This window comes from Lutra lutra, unplaced genomic scaffold (assembly GCF_902655055.1).
Source record: "Lutra lutra unplaced genomic scaffold, mLutLut1.2, whole genome shotgun sequence".
In the NCBI taxonomy this organism is placed as follows: Eukaryota; Metazoa; Chordata; class Mammalia; order Carnivora; family Mustelidae; genus Lutra; species Lutra lutra.
The window spans coordinates 380,341-401,444 of NW_025923843.1; the positions used below are offsets into that span (position 1 = coordinate 380,341).

The 21,104-nt window shown below is 42.4% G+C and overlaps 1 pseudogene; it reads right to left on the reverse strand.

Moving 5' to 3' along the window:
• LOC125092689 (plexin-A4-like) overlaps window positions 1-9,796 on the reverse strand; it is a 62,967-nt pseudogene extending 53,171 nt beyond the window's left edge.
• Between the last annotated feature and the right edge of the window lie 11,308 nt (window positions 9,797-21,104).

Consider the following 21,104-nt stretch of genomic DNA (forward strand, 5'->3'; position numbering starts at 1 on the left):
CATGGAGACTAAACAGCATCCTTCTAAAGAATGAATGGGTCAACCAGGAAATTAAAGAAGAATTGAAAAAATTCATGGAAACAAATGATAATGAAAACACAACGGTTCAGAATCTGTGGGACACAACAAAGGCAGTCCTGAGAGGAAAATATATAGCGGTACAAGCCTTTCTCAAGAAACAAGAAAGGTCTCAGGTACACAACCTAACCCTACACCTAAAGGAGCTGGAGAAAGAACAAGAAAGAAACCCTAAACCCAGCAGGAGAAGAGAAATCATAAAGATCAGAGCAGAAATCAATGAAATAGAAACAAAAAAAAACAATAGAACAAATCAACGAAACTAGGAGCTGGTTCTTTGAAAGAATTAATAAGATTGATAAACCCCTGGCCAGACTTATCAAAAAGAAAAGAGAAAGGACCCAAATAAATAAAATCATGAATGAAAGAGGAGAGATCACAACGAACACCAAAGAAATACAGACAATTATAAGAACATACTATGAGCAACTCTACGCCAACAAATTTGACAATCTGGAAGAAATGGATGCATTCCTAGAGACATATAAACTACCACAACTGAACCAGGAAGAAATAGAAAGCCTGAACAGACCCATAACCAGTAAGGAGATTGAAACTGTCATCAAAAATCTCCAAACAAACAAAAGCCCAGGGCCAGACGGCTTCCCGGGGGAATTCTACCAAACATTTAAAGAAGAACTAATTCCTATTCTCCTGAAACTGTTCCAAAAAATAGAAATAGAAGGAAAACTTCCAAACTCATTTTATGAGGCCAGCATCACCTTGATCCCCAAACCAGACAAGGATCCCAACAAAAAACAGAACTACAGACCAATATCCTTGATGAACACAGATGCAAAAATTCTCGCCAAAATACTAGCCAATAGGATTCAACAGTACATTAAAAGGATTATTCACCACGACCAAGTGGGATTTATTCCAGGGCTGCAAGGCTGGTTCAACATCCGCAAATCAATCAATGTGATACAACACATTAATAAAAGAAAGAACAAGAACCATATGATACTCTCCATAGATGCTGAAAAAGCATTTGACAAAGTACAGCATCCCTTCCTGATCAAAACTCTTCAAAGTGTAGGGATAGACGGCACATACCTCAATATTATCAAAGCCATCTATGAAAAACCCACCGCAAATATCATTCTCAATGGAGAAAAACTGAAAGCTTTTCCGCTAAGGTCAGGAACACGGCAGGGATGTCCGTTATCACCACTGCTATTCAACATAATACTAGAAGTCCTAGCCTCAGCAATCAGACAACAAAAGGAAATTAAAGGCATCCAAATCGGCAAAGAAGAAGTCACACTATCACTCTTCGCAGATGATATGATACTGTATGTGGAAAACCCAAAAGACTCCACTCCAAAACTGCTAGAACTTGTACAGGAATTCAGTAAAGTGTCAGGATATAAAATCAATGCGCAGAAATCAGTTGCATTTCTCTACACCTACAACAAGACAGAAGAAAGAGAAATTAAGGAGTCCATCCCATTTACAATTGCACCCAAAACTATAAGATACCTAGGAATAAACCTAACCAAAGATTCTAAGAATCTATACTCAGAAAACTGTAAAGTACTCATGAAAGAAATTGAGGAAGACACAAAGAAATGGAAAAATGTTCCATGCTCCTGGATTGGAAGAATAAATATTGTGAAAATGTCTATACTACCTAAAGCAATCTACACATTTAATGCAATTCCTATCAAAGTACCATCCATTTTTTTCAAAGAAATGGAACAAATAATCCTAAAATTTATATGGAACCAGAAAAGACCTCGAATAGCCAAAGGAATATTGAAAAAGAAAGCCAAAGTTGGTGGCATCACAATTCCGGACTTCAAGCTCTATTACAAAGCTGTCATCATCAAGACAGCATGGTACTGGCACAAAAACAGACACATAGATCAATGGAACAGAATAGAGAGCCCAGAAATGGACCCTCAACTCTATGGTCAACTCATCTTCAACAAAGCAGGAAAGAGTGTCCAATGGAAAAAAGACAGCCTCTTCAATAAATGGTGTTGGGAAAATTGGACAGCCACATGCAGAAAAATGAAATTGGATCATTTCCTTACACCACACACGAAAATAGACTCAAAATGGATGAAGGATCTCAATGTGAGAAAGGAATCCATCCAAATCCTCGAGGAGAACAGAGGCAGCAACCTCTTCGACCTCAGCCGCAGCAACATCTTCCTAGGAACATCACCAAAGGCAAGGGAAGCAAGGGCAAAAATGAACTTTTGGGATTTTATCAAGATCAAAAGCTTTTGCACAGCAAAGGAAACAGTGAACAAAACCAAAAGACAACTGACAGAATGGGAGAAGATATTTGCAAATGACATATCAGATAAAGGGCTAGTGTCCAAAATCTATAAAGAACTTAGCAAACTCAACACCCAAAGAACAAATAATCCAATCAAGAAATGGGCAGAGGACATGAACAGACATTTCTGCAAAGAAGACATCCAGATGGCCAACAGACACATGAAAAAGTGCTCCATATCACTCGGCATCAGGGAAATACAAATCAAAACCACCATGAGATATCACCTCACACCAGTCAGAATGGCTAAAATTAACAAGTCAGGAAATGACAGATGCTGGCGAGGATGCAGAGAAAGGGGAACCCTCCTACACTGTTGGTGGGAATGCAAGCTGGTGCAACCACTCTGGAAAACAGCATGGAGGTTCCTCAAAATGTTGAAAATAGAACTACCCTATGACCCTGCAATTGCACCGCTGGGTATTTACCCTAAAGATACAAACTTAGTGATCCGAAGGGGCACATGCACCCGAATGTTTATAGCAGCCATGTCTACAATAGCCAAACTATGGAAAGAACCTAGATGTCCATCTACAGACGAATGGATAAAGAAGATGTGGTATATATACACAATGGAATACTATGCAGCCATCAAAAGAAATGATATCTTGCCATTTGCGACGACGTGGATGGAACTAGAGGGTATCATGCTTAGCGAAATAAGTCAATCGGAGAAAGACAACTATCATATGATCTCCCTGATATGAGGGAGAGGAGATGCAACATGGGGGGTTTAGGGGGTAGGAGAAGAGTAAATGAAACAAGATGGGATTGGGAGGGAGAAAAACCATAAGTGACTCTTAATCTCACAAAACAAACTGAGGGTTGATGGGGGGAGGGGGTTGGGAGAGGGGTGTGGGGTTATGGATATTGGGGAGGGTATGTACTATGGTTTGTGCTGTGAAGTGTGTAAACCTGGTGATTCGCAGACCTGTACCCCTGGGGATAAAAATATATGTTTATAAAGCTGTAAAAAAAAAAAAAGAAAGGATGAATACCCAAGTTTTGTAGCAACATGGACGGGACTGGAAGAGATTATGCTGAGTGAAATAAGTGAAGCAGAATGAGTCAATTATCATATGGTTTCACTTATTTGTGGAGCATAACAAATAGCATGGAGGACAAGGGGAGATGGAGAGGAGAAGGGAGTTGAGGGAAGTTGGAAGGGGAGGTGAACCATGAGAGACTATGGACCCTGAAAAACGATCTGAGAATTTTGAAGGTGTGGGGGGTGGGAGGTTGTGGGCACCAGGTGGTGGGTATTGTAGCGGGCACGGATTGCATGGAGCACTGGGTGTGGTGCAAAAATAATGAATACTGTTAGGCTGAAAAAATAAAAAATTAAAAAAATAAAAAGAAAAGAAAAGAAAGTAAAATAAAATGGAAAGTGTATCAGAAAAAGCAGTGTCTGGCTTTGACCTGATCGTAAATGATTAAGGAAGAATGTCCCACTGGAAAGAATGGGAAGGAGCATGAGAGAACTTTCTGGATGAAGGATATTTGTGTGTGTGTGTGTGTGTGTGTGTATGTATATATGTATATATATATATATATATATATATATTTGTTGTTGTTGTTGTTAAGATTTTATTTATTTATTTTGGAGAGAGAATACATGTGAGCTGGGGGAGGGACAGAGGCATAGGGAGAGAGAGAACCAGACCTCCTGCTGAGCGTAGCGCTTGATCTCATGACCCTGAGATCATGACCTGAGCCGAAATCAAGAGTCAGATGCTTAGCCAACTGAGCCCCCCGGGCACCCACGACGTTTTGTCTATTTTAGTGGGAGTGTAGATTACCTGGGTCTTTGCATTTGTCAAAACTGTTCAAAGTGTACACTTAAGCTCTGCTTATCTCACTCTATGTTAAACATCCTATTCCCACATACAGCGTCTTAGAAGACCCCAGGCCCTTCTGATTTTCATTCAGCCATGTGGGCCAACGCTCCTGCTCAGTGACTAGCCGACTAGTGCTGGGAGGAGGTGTCGGGGTGAGCAGGCCATCCTGACGCAGGGGTGCTCGGGAACTCTGTCCTCCCAGAGGAGTTGAGATTTACCAGACACGCCTGCGCAGATCCCAGCACCAGGAGGCTCAAGCTTTCAGAGGACACCCCCTTGACCTGGTGCTGGGCCTTGAACGTTTACAACATCCTTTATCACTTGATTTTATCTGCTTGCCACCAGCACGAGAAGGATCTCATTTCCTCCTTATAAACGAGGATTCTAAGTTTCTGATGTACAGAGCTCCGATCCTCTTAAGTTGTGGATTCCACATTGGTGAAGTCACCTTTCTTGTTACCCTTTATTGAAAATCCCCACATGGATACTTATGGCACTTTTGGGTCATTCCTGGATATGAGCAGCCGGATGGAGAAAACTATGCCTTGCTACATCCGCCCATTCCTATCAGAGGCTGAATGAGGCGATGATACTCAGCTTTCTTGTTTCAGTTCACATATAAACAAATGTCCTTTTCATGGTCTGTTTAGTGCCATGGTATTTTTTTGTTTGTTTTTGGTTTTTGGTTTTGTTTTTTTTTTTGCATTTTCATGTATTTTGTCAGTGACTTTGTTCTTTGAAATGGCCCCCAAGCATTGTGTTGAAGTGCTGTCTACTGCCTTTAAGCCTGAGAAGAACATGATGTGCCTCATGGAGAAAATACATGTGCAAGAGGGACTTTGTTCAGGTGTGAGTCCTGTTGCCGTGGCCGCAGCGTTTTGGGCAAGGGAGAGCCTCCGACAGCAGCAGCGGCTCTGTGCTGAGCAGCCAAGACCAAGCCCTCGTGCAGCCCTTGCTTTCTGAGGACGTATGCCCACTGAGCACTGTACCAACACGACACGTGCGGATACGATACGCAAACTTCAATATCAGATGGGATGCCAGGTCAACGGAGATGAGGGCAATCCAGCTGGAGCAGCCGTGGCTCAAAGGCAGGCAGTTTGAGGCTGGGATGCCCACAGCAAGGGAAGGATGGAACTGAAGTCGAGCCATCTGGACAATCCATGGGGGTCGACTGAAGTCATTAGAGGCAGGGCACCCTCACCCGGGAGCTCTCGATCCTTCCCTGACCATTCCTGCCCCACCTCTGCTTTCCATCTCATGACACTCCACAGTTCAGGACATGCTTCCACCAATGCCATCTCATTTCATTCTCCAACGACTCGGTGAGGGGCACAAGACAGGCATTGCCATCTCCCATCCACAGATGAGCCCGGCTGCCCCAGCTTGCTGCCCAGCTGGGGATTGTGGAGTTGGGACTTGGTGGCAGATGCCCAAAGTTCATGTCCATGGCTGTTTTCCTTAGGCCATGCTGATTGTGGTACTGCTGGCTTCCCAGTGCAGGCTGATGGGTTCCTTCATGAATTTCCCAGACTTCTCTTGGGCCCCAGACCACCCCTGTTTTCTGCCATTGGATGGGAGGCAGGCATTATGTTGCCAAAGGAGAAATTGACACCACACAGGAAGTAATTTCTGGTCCTTCCTCTTCTTCCTCTTTAACTTGCCTCTAGGGATGGGATGTGAGGGTACCCACAACCCCTCTGCTTCCTTCTCAGAGCCTAGGGGTCCCTCCTCCTCCCAGGGTTTAGTGCTATGTGGGTCAGCATCACCAGGCAGGACCAAAGATGACACGGAGACCTGTCTTTGGGTCCCACAGACAGTGTCTGAGGGTCCAGCTTTACCGATTGCCCTTGGAGGATGCTAAGGTGTGAGTGTCCCACACCTGGAACTGCGGAGCTGCCCTCAGCTAAGAAATCCAGGTGGCCTAGGTCCCCAAGGAAGCAGTGGGTCTGGAGCATGGTCCCTTCCTGAGAGACCTCACTGTGGGGGGAAAAGGAAATGACTTCTCTTCTGCCTTGCAAAGTACCACATAGGCAACTCTTCTGTACTGATCGGGGCCAATCTGATCTCTGAATGCAGTCTCTCCCATTCTGTCCTGCTGGCCACTCATGGGCTCTACTGCTTCCTGGTTCCATACACGCCCTTGTGCCCACCTCCCACCCCATTTCCCAGTCATCTCTCAGTTATCCCGGTCAATGGGTCTCAAGTTTTCCCACCATAACATGCCTAAGGGAGTTCAAGGAGCTCAAGGACTCATTATGTGTGAACTTGTCCCAAGGGACGGGTGGGTGACTGTGCCCATGGGGAGAATGTGCTAGAATTTAAGAGGACATTTCTCACTTTCAGAAGCATTCCCTGCACAGGGGCAAGATCCCACTCCCTCCTTCTTAGAGCTGAAAATGCCTGGAAAATGTCCTTGGTCACATACAGTCAGGCTCTCAGCAGGGAGACTAAAGTCCTTCTCCTTAGTGTGCAACACTGTGTCCAACTGGTCAGTTTCAGGTGCTGACTAGAAGCCTGGGGTTCCAGCAACAACAGTTTAACTGGATACAAATTCCCTCCGAGTGGGGGGCCCAACTATTGTTGGCTTCTCTAGTCAGCAACACCAAGGGTCTTCCGATCCCCAAGCCCCCAAAGGAGGGCTTTCAGCTCTCCCCACATGTCTGGGTTGCTTGTCTGTACCCTGCACCCCAGCCCTCAATCACATCTCAGGCTACATCTACCTCCACTGTATACTGTTGCCTTCTTCCCTCTTCTGGAGAATACGGGCACCAAGAAGCACACAGGGAGAGTTCCCAGCACTTGGGACAGGGGTTCATTGGTCTAGTGAGCCCAGGCCCATTGTCCTCTGACAGCCAGATGGGTGTACTGACAAAGAGGGACGGTCCTTGGGCGCTACACACTTGAAATGTCCACCTCAAATGCCAGAAGGTTCTGGGTAGATATGGAAGAGTATCTTCTGTTGTTGTCAAATCACTAAGTGGAGAATCCATATCTCGCACATGATTTTGCGGCCCACGTGAGCCTTGAGAAAAACATTTAGGGATTTTCCCCTTGGTATTTAGTCCTGGAACATCAGTCTGCAGTCAAGTCATCATCAGAAATGTCCAGGAATTCTCCCTCCGGCCCGCCAGTGTGCAATTACCCGCATGATTCCATATCCTGACTCATCATCATTCCCAGGCTGACATATCCGTATATTTCTTATGGGAATCTGATAATTTAAAGTGAAGTTGGAACAAAGAAGGGGGTATGATTTGCAAAGGGTACAGAAAAAGGAAGAGTAAGAAAAGGCAGGGAGAGAACAGAGATCAAAGGGAAGGAGAGTGGTGACAGAAAAGGAGAGGAGGAGGAGGAGAATGACGGGGAAAGTGGGAGGCAGGAGGAAGCTGTCCAGCAGTACTCACATGTTGTGGAGCACACACCAGCCGCAGTGGGGGTCGCCAGCGCCCAGACACTCGCTACAACTCCGATACTGACCGCAGGACTCCACAGGGACTCTGGTGAGCTAGAATAGGAGGACAAGAGAAGGGTGATTGGGGTTTTGCAGAATACCCAGTAGTTCACTGAGGAGAGATGCTATTCTATCGGATAAATCACCCAAATCAATGTAGGAACGTGGAGAGGCCTAGGGCCCCAGAACAGAAAGGGGCCTTGAGTGATCATATTTGAGCAGGTGGCCACGAAAGCATCCAGGGGAGATGAACACTTGTTACTTTCTTAGAAGTCTCTGCCAATAACCTCCATAGAGTTCATATTAAATTGTTATAGAAGATATGTATATTGTGTACATTTAAACTTTCCCACCGTCAGAACCCCAAAATACTCTACACTTACTTATCAAGGTAATAAACCCAAATGTAAATTCTTTTTGTTTCTCTTCCTTCCTTCCTCCTTCCCTCCCTCCCTCCCTCCCCTCTCTTTCTTCCTCCCTCCCTTCCCTTTCCCTTCCCCTCTTTCTTTCTCCTCCCTCCCTCCCTCCCTCTCTCCCTCCCTTCCTTCCTTTCTCCCTCCCTCCCTCCCCCATCCTTCCTTCCTTCCTTTTTTGCTATAAGGTGTTCTGTCTTCCTCCCAGTTCCCCTCCTTTATGTTTGTTTGTTTGTTTGTTAACATCTGTGTGGTCCCAGAGACCATGTAAGAAAGTGGAGTCCACTGAAAAACGATCTGAGAATTTTGAAGGGGTGGGGGGTGGGAGGTTGGGGGCACCAGGTGGTGGGTATTGTAGAGGGCACGGATTGCATGGAGCACTGGGTGTGGTGCAAAAATAATGAATACTGTTATGCTGAAAAAATAAAAAAACTAAAAATAAAAAAAAAAAAGAAAGTGGAGTCCAAGACCCTTCTCTTTCTTATTCCCCATGCCTTTGAACTCACTTTGTAGCTGTTAAGCTGTCCACAATCTTCCTCCTGCTGTTGGCCAACTGCCTTTAAAAGTTTTTCACTCTGGGGTTTTCATAGAAGAGCTGTTACTACTTCTCCCCCTACCCACACCCTTTTCATGACTAGAGGCTTCCTCTCCAACCCCAAAGCCTTATACTCGCCCTTGCCAGCCGCTTGTTAATGTAAAATGTTCCACGTGACACTTCTGCTCAGCCCAAATGCTTCCGTCTCCTGCAGGCTCCAAAAAAATCTTGTGTGTGTCTTTGTTCTCCAACATAGCTTTCCTGGATGATGTCTTTTCACAGGACTTTTCAGGGCCCAATACATAAAAGGTACTTGATCACAATACCAGCATCACACAGAATTTTAATTTTCTTTCAATAGCCTTGGTCTTTATTCTCTATGTTGCCAGTTTCTTCTTTACAAAAAGTTTTTTTGTTTTGTTTTGTTCTTTAATCATCTTCCTCTGTTTGGGGCACCATTGTATCTCTGCAGAAGGCTTCTTACCCAATCTTTCAGCTTGCACTAAGAGAATCTGATGTGGCCGTCCTTTTCAGTTTTTCGCCATCAGACAACAGGCACGGAGATGTGCAAACCACTCGGACCGGATTGTGCTTCTGTGCCTCGTGAGCCAAGGCGCAGTCTGTGTCCCCCTGCTGCTGCGTGGGGCGTCTGCCTCAGTAGAATTCTGTACACTTGGCAGGGGCTACTTGTAACTCATGCACAGGTGAACTGGCACCAGGGTCTGCTCAATTAGTCTCGAAACAGTCTTTTGGAATTAATTAATAATTAATTCCCAGGCTCATATGATCTCGCTTCCCTTTCTCCTTCCCTTTAAGTATCTTTTTTGTCTTGTTTTGTTTCCTTGAGCCTTCCTAATGACCACCTTGCAATCCCACTTCTTCCCAGTTACCTACTGGCCTCCGGCTCCCCTTCTTGTTGTTTTGCCCTTGGCCTTTGTGACCCTCTCTCCACATTCTTGGATGTCTTTTTGCATATGTGGGATTTCATCTTTCCTGTTCTTACTGCTCGTGTAATCTGCACGGACCAGGCTTCAGCTCTGCCCATATGCGACTTTCCCATTTTTGCAATTAATTCTGACAATCAGTTTTGCACAAATTACCCTGCTGGCTCTACACACAGCCAGGAACTTACCCTATTCCTAAGGCCTCTTTCATTTCTGTCCCTACCCTATACATGGGCATAGACATGTTACTCCTGTAAGCATATAAATAGTGACTCCCAGCCCCAAGTGCCTGGACTCCTAGGAATTCAGAAGCAGTAATAAGGTACACAAGCTATTTTCAATAGCTTCAAAAGCCTCATGGAAATTGGATTGTTGCTGTTTTCTTTTTTGTATGCATACTCAGTGATGTATGTCACATATTAAAAATAGGAAATATATCATTACTTAATAAATGCAGTTTGTTTAGCGGGCAAAAATCTTTGAAAACATGATGCCTAGAGGGGAAAGAGTAATAAAGGGGACCCTCGATGGTGGAAGTTGGTAACATGAGTACATAATAATGTTTTCATATGTTACAGCTGCTTGTCTAGCACTCCATATTTTGCATGGGCTTAAGGAGAAAATCATGGCTTGTTCAATTAAAAGCATTTTCTTGGTCTAAACTTAATTAATATCCTCCCCAGTTTCTCCCATTGACATGTTCTATAATCTGTCTTGGACTCATGTGCCATGGGGCTCCGGGGTGTGCCAGCTGCTTGGCGAACTTGATGTTCTCAAAAGGCTTTGCATTCAGATTTCTAAAAATATCTCACAACTGGTATTAAGTAGCGCCAATACCTAGAATTGTAAAACCCTCCCTCTCCCACTCTTAAATGAGCATGATTTTAGTTCTGTTGGAAAGAGGGTGGGAGCCCACAGAGCTGGGTTCCAATCCTAGCTCTTCCCGTTTACCAGGAACGAGGTCCCAAGTCTCAATTTCCCCGGGACTCTAAACAGGGACACAGAATCCCGCCACCCCTCCCTGTTCACAGGGTTTCCCAGAGCACAGATGACCCGGCAGGCGCGAAGTTCCTCTGTAAACGCAGGAGCACATGGCGGGCAACGGTTATTATTGTCATCTTTGTCATTAATCCCCCATTCTTCATCGCGCGGCCCCATTCCCTCTCTGCCACATCACAGGAACCTGCTCCGATGGGCTTCCCTGGCCCCAGGAGCTCCGCCGGGAGTATCACAGGCCGGAAGAATTTTTCTTCTTTAGCACCTTGATCATGCTGTTTCCTCCTTGAACTGCGATGTCTGCCCCTAAACCAGTCATTGCTTCATCTCTGGGATGAAACTCTGGGGTAGCCCTGCTTCCTGGACATGCTGCTTTCTCTAGATCAGTTATCTTTTCATCCCACATGGCTTTTTAGTGTCCAGAAGAATTCAAACTCAATGATACATAGTTGTAAAAGGAAAGGAAATAATAGGACAGAGACTGAAAGAAAAGAGGAACTCTGGGGAACCTGGGTGGCTCAGTCGGTTAAGTGTCTGCCTTCAGCTCAGGTCATGATCCCAGGGTCCTGGGATTGAGTCCTGCATCAGGCTCTCTACTAAGTGGGGAGTCTGCTTCTCTCTCTCCCTCTGCCACTCCCCCTGCTTGTGCACTCACTAGCTCTCTCTCAAATAAATGAATAAAATCTTAAGAAAGAAAAGGAAGGAAGGAAGGGGAATTTTTGGACAGGTTAGAATGAAACGACTGAGAAAATCTGTGGCATATTTTAGAAATAAGACAAGGGATATTTATTATCAATCCCAGAATATGAATTGATTGTAACTACTGGTTATCAATACTGGATTTACACTGCCATTGGGACAGTCATCAAGGCTGGCTGTGTGGGACTAAGAGTGGAACACAACCACATGTGTGGATACTTGGTATGACAAATGTGTAATCACAATGGACTAAGGGAGGACTAATAAATTCGTAGTGATTGGAAGAGAAGATATCCATACAATTCCTTACTTTATACGATATAAACATTAAAAATATCCCAGAAAGATTTTAAAAAATTCCAGAATATGCAAAACTTTAACATTTTGAAGGAAATAAATGAGAGGAACCTGGCTGGCTCAGCTGATGGAATGTGTGACCCTGATCTCTGTGTTGTGGGTTCAAGCCCCAGCCTGGGTGTGAAGATAACTTAAAAATAAAATCTTAGGAGCACCTGGGTGGCTCAGTTGGTTAAGTGTCTGCCTTCAGCTCAGGTCATGATCCCAGAGTCCCGGGATAGAGTAGAGCATAGGCTCCTTGCTCAGCAGGAGCCTGTTTCTCCTTCTGCCTGCTGATTCCCCTGTTTGCACTCTCCTTTCCTCTCCCTCTCTCTCTCTCTCAAATAAATAAAATTGTTAAAAGAAACAAAATAAAATATATTAAAAAAGGAAAGAACAGAGACTAAATGATGTTCAAGTATGGAAGGAGTTCTTAAATAAAACACAGAAGAGCACAAATGGCACAATGAAAAATTAACGAATTTACTATATTAAAACAGGTTTTTTTTTTTACAATAAATGAACACAAATAGTGAAAAAAACAAGCCCCAGACTGAGAAAATATTTGCAACATATATAACTAACAAAAGAATTAGTATCAAGAACATATAAAGAAGAAATAAAAATCAATAACCCAACAGAAAAATGGGCAATTCACAAAACAGGAAACCCAGTGGCCATTTAATATATGAAAATATTTTTAATCTTACTACTAATAAGGAAAACAAATTAAAGCAATGAGATATAACTTCACATTTATCAAATTGACTAATTTTTTTAAAGATTTTATTTATTTATTTTAGAGAGAGAGAGAGAATGCAAGTGAGGGAGGGAGAAAAAACCTCAAGCAGACTCCACATTGAATGGGCAGCCCAATGCAGGCTCTATCTTACAATCCTGAGATCATGACCTGAGCTGAAATCAAGAGTCAGATGCTCAACCAACTGAGCCACCCAGGCACCCTTAAATTAACTAATCTTTAAAGTCTGAAAATACCTATTGTTGGTCAGATGTGATACAACAGGAATTTCCACTTAATGTTGAGGGAACTGTAACAACCACTTTGGAACACAATTTAGTACTGTCTAGTAAAGTCAAAGATGTACATTGTCCAACACCTAGCATTTCTGCCTCTGTGTATGTATCTTAGAGAAACTCTCTAACATGCATACATCCAAGTGAGACATAAAAAAATGTTAATTTCAGCATTCTTTCAAAGACAAAATAAGAGGAGCTCAGATATATTTACGTTTTAATAGGATATATTTTGATATATTCATAAAATGTGACACTGTGCAGCAGCTAAAAACCAGACTAAATCTACCTACTTGTAGAAACATAGATAAATCTCAAAAACACAATGTTGACAAAGAAAGAAAGGTACAAATCCCTAGAACAGCATGATATATATAAAGTCCAAAAAATATGCAAAATATGACATATTCATTATAGACACAATTTATGGTAATATATGCTTTAATGAATGGTGAAACATTCAGTTTGTATTTATATAAAAATATAAAAAATGCACAAAATAAAAGTAACAAAACAAAATAGTGGCTTTCTATGAAAAAAGGACAGACAAAAATGAAATCAGAGTTTTGTTAGGAAAAACCCTTAAATTTTTTCTTAAAAAAATCTAAAATGAATATCGTGTTAGTGGGTGGTGGAAAGAAAGAGAGAAAAGATGAAGGAGATAGAAGGGACAGAAAGCAGGAAGGAAAGTAAGAGGAGAAAACAGAGAGAAATAGGAAAGCAGGAATAGAGGAGGGAAGAAAAAAGAATTCTCTAAAGAGTCTGAAACTCAAGACCAAATAACTGAGAGTCTGTCTTTCAAGGTCGAGTCTATAAATTAAAATCCAGATTAAAGGAGAAATTTCCAGACTTTTTGAAACACTTATATAATGAAGAAATGGGGTTAGGTTTGATATAATTTAATAAAACTCATGAATTAGTTTTAATTAGAGGAAGGTCAATTTGAATTAAACAAATCCAGAAATTTTGAGTATATAAAGGCACACCGTTCTAAAACATTCTGTGCTTACAGCTACGCAAATTGACCATAATGAACACTTTACCTTTATGTGTGTGGCAGATATAGATCTTGAAATAGGAAGCAGTTTGGTCCCTCTCCTTTCTTAATTGTACCCGAGGGCAATTTTCCTTCCTTCCATCCAGAAACAAAAATTCGAAGGAGTCTATGAGCTAAATTCTGGATTTTTAAAAATCTGCATGTGTATTCTTCGTGTGTGTGTGTGTGTGTGTGTGTATACTTCTTTTTAATATGCTGATCTGTAAAACATATTATTTTTTTAAAGATTTTATTTGTTTATTTGACAGAGATCACAAGTAGGCAGAGAGGCAGGTAAAGAGAGAGAGAGGGAAGCAGGCTCCCTCCTGAGCAGAGAGCCTGACTTGGGACTCGATCCCAGAACCCTGAGATCATGACCTGAGCCGAAGGTAGAGGCTTAACCCACTGAGCCACCCAGGTGCCCTAAAACATTTTATTTTACCAAAATGAGCTCATAATCTACATATCTCCTTGAAAGCTAATTTTTCCAGTTCATATTCATCATCTTTATTTCAGAAACTGTTCCTCTCACCTAATACTAGAATTTAGATTCTCAAGGATCTAAATATACCTTTTAAGATTGTTTTGCACAAATCACAGCTAATCCAAGCCTACACATTGCACCTATTTTATTCTTTATGTCTCTTTTCATTTAGAACAGATCCTTTATTGTAACAATCCTGAACTGTTATTTTATAGGATGTACCACATTCTAAATTTGTCCAGCTTCTTCATGATGAATTTTAACTTGTTCCTTTACTTCATAAACTAAGAGCTACATCTAAAGGCTCTATGGATTCAAGTTAAGCATATCTGGCTAGATAATGTATAAGTAATGCTACCAACTTCATTTTGCAACACCTAAGGAAACACAGAACATCTGATTGACCCACCATTAATGATACTAAGCTTCACCACTGAATTAGAGGGGTGACAGTTTGATTTCTCTATTTAGTAGTTAACGTTTTCCCTTTGCAACCTGAAACTAGTTTGTGTAGTGTTGTTTTGGCATTGTACAAGAGTTTCATTCACCATCAAACATTCACTTGATGGTTTTGACATCACTGGATAATCCTGAATTCACAATTTCATTATATCACTGGTCTATAAAGCAAGGAATATAACAAGCACAGAAAGCAAAAATCCCTGCTTTCATGGACCTTACTATCTGGTAGGAGAGAGAGACAATAAACATAAAAAATTAGAAAAATGCTGTATGAAGCATGTCATGTGGTGCAAAGTGCTATGGAAATAAGGCTGGAAAGGGACGGGGAAATGAGGATGTAAGAGAGGACTGTGGGGTTGTTATATTCAATAGGGTGGTCAGGGAAGTCATCACAAGGTATCTGTGACTTTTGTTCAGGGACAGTGGACACCTAGGAGAAAGAATCATTCCAGGCCAGTGCAAAGGCCCCGGGCTGGGAGTTTGCTGGTATGTTTAAGGGACAGCTAGGAGACCAAGGTGGTTGGAGGAGAGATAGAAAGAGGAAAATAAGAGAAGTGGCCAATGGGTACACAAGAGAGTGTGCAGATCATGGAAGCCTTGTGGGCCAATGAAAGCGCTTTGGCTTTTACTCCAACATAGGCTGGAAGCAGAGGAACAACTTGACTATCTTATACATTATGGGAATTTCATGGGCTCCTGTGTTCAAAATAAGCTATGGATAGCCTTCTGGTCCCAGGATTAACATGTAAACAGAAGTTATCACTCCTATCCTTAACATAAGAAAGAAGTGAAGCAAACTGAAAATCAATAATTGTCCTGGACTTGTCAGAGAACTGAGGTTACAAGGCAAAGGGCCACCCTGAAATGTGGAGACACAGGAGAATATAGAGACCACAGCCAAGGTCTACTTGCCTGGAGCAGAGCTGCTAAAGCCAAAAGCTGGTAAGAACACCTGAATCGTAATTTTGACAAATTGACTGAAACAGAATATAGACTAGCATAGCAGTGAATAACTCTGGTGACTTAGGGAGACTCTTAGAGTTTCTTGACTTTACCCTCCAAGATCCCCCAGATTCTCACAAGAAAGAACCAAGAAAGATCCCCTCATGGCTCTGGGGATTTGAAATACACCCAGGAGATTCTCTATAACAAAGACCCACACTCCAGTGAAAAAGACTTCACCAGAGCCTTGCCTCACCAAGGTCAGAAATTCATAGCTGCACAGAAGACAGTATGGGAGAGGCAGGAGAGGAAATTAGGAAGTTACTGTAATACCTGTGGGAGGCAAAGATGCAGAGTTGGCTTCTTCCCATGAAGAGTCTAGAAAAGACTGTGCCTGGAAGAAAGGGAGAAAGAAAGTCAAATAGTGAGTTTATTAAAAGGAGGACAGTTTGTAGTCACAGACAGGGAAAGGAGAAGGTAAACCATTCCTCTCAAATTACAGAGTGAAAGGGTCCCTCTCCGAGCCAGCCATACTGTCCAGCCATACTGTCCACCATTCTCACAGCCAATTTATTAGTCACCTATAGGCAAACTAGGTAGAATAGGAAGAGAACCTGTGGAGAACTTATCCTTGTGCCAAACTTTCGCCACAGTTTTTGCAAGCATCCCTTGTCCAGTGGGCTGTATGATTCTGGAAACGGGCACTATCAGCACTCTTCAAGATAGCTACATGGTCTCAAGGTCACAGGATCACCTGGAAATCACCCTTCTCTTTCCTTCAAGTCCCCATTAGACCATGACAAATCTCTTGGCATATTTTTTTTCCATGGCTACACCTCATGTAGTTGCGGTCAATGTTTCAGAACACAAATATGCCAATCAGGTTCATCCAAACAGTAATGGGTTCTACCAGGCCCTGAGGTCTACTGATCTTTACCCTGTAGTTCCTCAAGAATTTCCATAAAAGTACCTTAAAGTACTATAAAATTTATGTTTTAACCTTTTAACCTTCAGGTGGTCTTCTTGGTTTTTGTTTTTGTTTTTGTATTCCAGCAAATCCAGCATCAGCGCTTGTTTCTTCTCAAAATATTCAACACTATTTGTCAGAGCACAGCCTAAATGACAGCAGTCACATCACAGTATGTAGAATATTCTCTTTTATGAAAAGATCCTCCCAGACTAGGTATCTCTGGTTTCACTGCCATTTCTATGGGAGCAGCTGGAGATTGATGTGGCGCCAAGTTCAAGGTTGTCTCCAAAGCACAGCAGATGAGACACACGAGGACTCCCACTTTTAGTAACTCCTGTGATGGCCCATTTCTATGTCTGCATTCTGAACTTCACAGATAACATGACTGAGATTTGGGAGGTCACTATGAATAGATGGGTGGACAGATGGATGAATATCAGAAGGCAATGTTAAACACAGTTCTCAGGATGCTTCCTTCCAGGCAAAAGACAGCCTATTTTCCACTTCTTATATTTTTAGTAGTGAAATTTTGGAGGTATATGGGGCTAAGAGAAACATAAGGAAGCTGACCTCATAAGTGATTGTTGATCCTCTTTTCTGATGGTCTCTGTGACCTAACATACTCAGTTTAGAAAGAATCATGGGTAAGCTGATGATCTGCCCTGATGCTGAATTTTCTCATCAATAAATATCTATAGAAGTTATGATATCACTTCTCTAGCTTTAGAAGTAGATATCTGGCCACCCAGCTGATTCTAATATCTTCTAAATAAAAGAGAGAAATCAACTTCAACAGTTAAAAAAATAGAGAACAATTACTGAAATGCTTACCACATGTTCTGTATAAAATACTGAAAATGATACAGGTAGGGGATTATTTTTTTATATTCAAAAACTCCTTATACTTGATATCATAATCTACTGAACTTTGTGTTTTGACTGTGACATCTTATTTCTAAAATAGATTAGGTAAATAATATGTAAAGTTAGAAATAAAAAGGAAATCGATAAACCCCAAGGCCCTATGGAAAGGAATCAGAACTTTCTCCACAAATGCGATAAGTTAACATCTATACATGTGTAGAAAACAACTACCCAAATATGACAAAGCTAAAAGTTAATTGTCCCATGTTGAGTGTGGCCAAAAGCCATACTATTTTATTTTAACACAATAAAGACTATACCAAACATCCCTGGAGTCTGGACTAGAGTACATAAGAACTGAACTATTCTGACAAAATACAAGCTGAGCAGTCATATTCTTTTCTGCAATTTCTCACATCACTCACCCCAGTATAATGCAAAGTTCCTTTAGAATAATACAGATATCTCAGCTCCTAGTTGTATGGAAAGGATGTCCTAGTCGCATGACCTAGAACAAAAAGTCTCCTGAACAATGCGGCCTGCAACTTCCTCAACTGAAAAATTGAATCATAGTGCATTTCGTGCAAGGTTGTGAAAGTTATAAATAATATGGGCAAAATGTCTGATTTTGAATACCTACTGCTAGTCTTGGGCTGTGATCTTTCATTAGGTAAATCTGACCAACCATACTTACATCTGTTTGGCTACATGTAACTCTGTGTCCCTCCCACCCACCACAACACACAAAGTGAAAATTTCAGTAGTAATTTGCAGACTGCATTTACACATAGAAAGCTGTCTACTTCATATTTATTTAATTGCAATCCAAGAGAAGTGTGCTCTTCATGATGGGGCAGAAACAGAGATGGGCCCTTCTGATCCTCTTTCCAAAAATGGCTCGCTGCTCAGCTGTGAGGAGCATGGTTCACACAAGGTCCCCAGCTGTTAGTCCTTCAGCATCTGCATCAGCTTTCCAGTGAAGGTCACACCATTTGTGGGGTGGCCCCAGGCCAATGAGCGAGCCAGACAGTGGTAGTCAAAAACATGTTCCCGTCACAGCAGCCTCCAGTCAATGCCTGAACAAAAGCATAAATACAAGGGTTTGGCCACCCAACATGGCATCCCTCCAATGGGCAAGCTGTGCTCCTGAGCTCCCACTGCACAGGCAGATGCTTGGCCAGGTGGGCACACCAGACTGACAGCTCCCCCTGCCTGGTCCTGCTCCCTTCCATTCCCATTCACAGGCTTACTCCCCAGTAAATATCTTGCACTTTTAACTGCCTTGCCATCTGCTCCCAAAGAAACCAAACTGTGACACACAGCAAATGCCTAAGAGACCCATGTTACTAGATAATGGTAACAACCACCACCACAACATATCCCTATAGAAGAATCAGTGACAATAGAGAAGTTCTTTGTTACTTTGTCTAAAACCAAACACCCCAGATAGGGGTCTACTCTGCACCTTTTTGTCCCCCCAGCTTTACAGAGATATAATGGACATGTAACATGTGGAAGTTTAAGGTGCACAACCTACTGATTTGACATACTGACATAGGGCAAAATGACTACCCCCAACTACCCCCAATGCTTCCTAACATCTCCATCCCGTGATATAATTACCACTTCTCTTTTGTGGTGAGAACATTCAGGATCTACTCTTAGCAACTTTGAAGGATATAACACAGTATTGCCGACTGTAATCACTATGTGGCACACTCCATCTTCAGATCTTATTCATGGTATAGCTGGAAGTTTGTATGCTTTGACTGACATCTCCCCAGTTCCCCCTTCCCCAGCCCCTGGAAACCAAAACTCTATTATAAATTAACAGTCCATACCCTCAGTCTTACCTCTGAGTGTTAAGCCAATGCTAACATATGTGCATATTTTTCTTTCTTTGGTCCAATATGAATTTCCTTGCTGCAACCTAGGCCGTCTTCTCCATGTATTTACTGTGAAGATGAAGAAAAAAGCACCTACAGTGTGATTTCAAAACATGTAAGCTGTGCTTTCACTATTGATCAAGATTCTCAACCTCTTTAGATGTCCCTCTGAGATCTTGCTTTCCAAGCTATTCATCATTTTTATGGCTTTTCTCTGGACGTTACCCAAACTTTCCACCCCGCTGCTGTCTTCTGATGAAGAGTTTCAAACTCAAAGCAGGTCTCTATTAAGCAGCTGGCTGTATTACAGTGAGATAGAGAAGTTCAACAGCCAGAAAACAAAGGAAGGGGATTAACTATGAAAACCAGCCACACAAACTTTCTAGCTATGCTACCTTTATTACTCAGTAACCACACAATTGAAATATTTTATTCATTTATATCCCATCTCAGTCTACAGAGCATTTTGGATGGTCTTACTTAAAATGCACCAAGGGTCAGCAATATACAAGGAATGACCCCAGCAGAAACACAAAACTTCATGTTTGCAATCAGTTCCATAATAAACTTTTAAGATTCTATTTATTTGAGAGAGAAAGAGAGAGAGAGAGCACGAGCAGGGGGAGGGGAAAGCAGAGGGAGGGGGAGAAGCAGAAGCAGACTCCTCACTGAACAGGGAACCCGATGCAGAACTCGATCCCAGGACCTTGAGATCATGACCTGAGCCAAAGGCAGATGCTTAACCAACTGAACCCCCCAGGCACCACCCATAATAAACATTTTTAAAATTAACAAGAATGGTGCTTATACCTACACACATAACTAAAAGTGATGGTGAAGAGCACAATGAAGGGCAACATTCTGTTAGGTTCCTCTTAATCTTTTAAAATAGGAGCTACCAACTCTGCTTGCAGTCTGTGTTTTCTGTAAGCTGGCATTTTTGGCCTGCAGAATCTGACGTGAACTGCTTTCCCAGCATATTCTCCAAAAATCCTTTTATCCACTCTAAGTTCCAGTTAGACTGAACTATACACCATTTCCCTCCAAACGTTGCTGCTTTCCTTAGTCCTCTGCTGTATGTTCATTTCCTATGAGCTCAAGTGTATCCCCTCCCTATTCAAAATAGGTTAAGCCACCCAAAGCCCAGTTTGAAAATCTCCTTTGCCTGGAAGCTCTTCCTAATGCCATGGTCACACCTTCTCCCTTCTCTGAATTCCCAGAGCACTTTGTTGCACCTCCCTTTCTACACTATACTATCTGACATGTGTACATGTCCTACATCAAGTTTCTGTGGCCAGGAAAAGTGTCTTGTTTTTCTTTGTGCTTGTGACAGCTTTGCACCAAATATCCACCCACAAAGTCACTGAATTGGCCACAAATATATGTGAGGCACTGAAGTAGGTACTGGAAACCTAATCCAATAAAATTGACTTAGTACCTATCCTTAAGGAAGGAACTCCATCTAAACAGAAGAACTACCGAACATGCAATGACCAAATTTCCACAGCAGGCAGAGGGTTCCTGTGCTGGTGTAGAAAACATGGGAAGGGCTCCTAACCTAGACCTCAGAATCAGGGAACTCTGATGAAGACTAATATGCAAGCATTCAACCAAGAGAAGAGGCTGGGTGGTGGTGATGGCCACAGGTAGAGAAATAGGTCATGAAAACACCAGAAGATAGACAGCTTCGAAGCATCATGAGAGAGGTATGAGGATAGGTGGGGTAGCATCCAAACTCAGAGGTGAGGATGACAGGTAAGCAGAAGCCAGGTCATGGCAGGTCTTTTACATGTGAAGAGTCCAGACTTAGCATAAGAACAATGGCAAGCCCCTGAAAGGTAA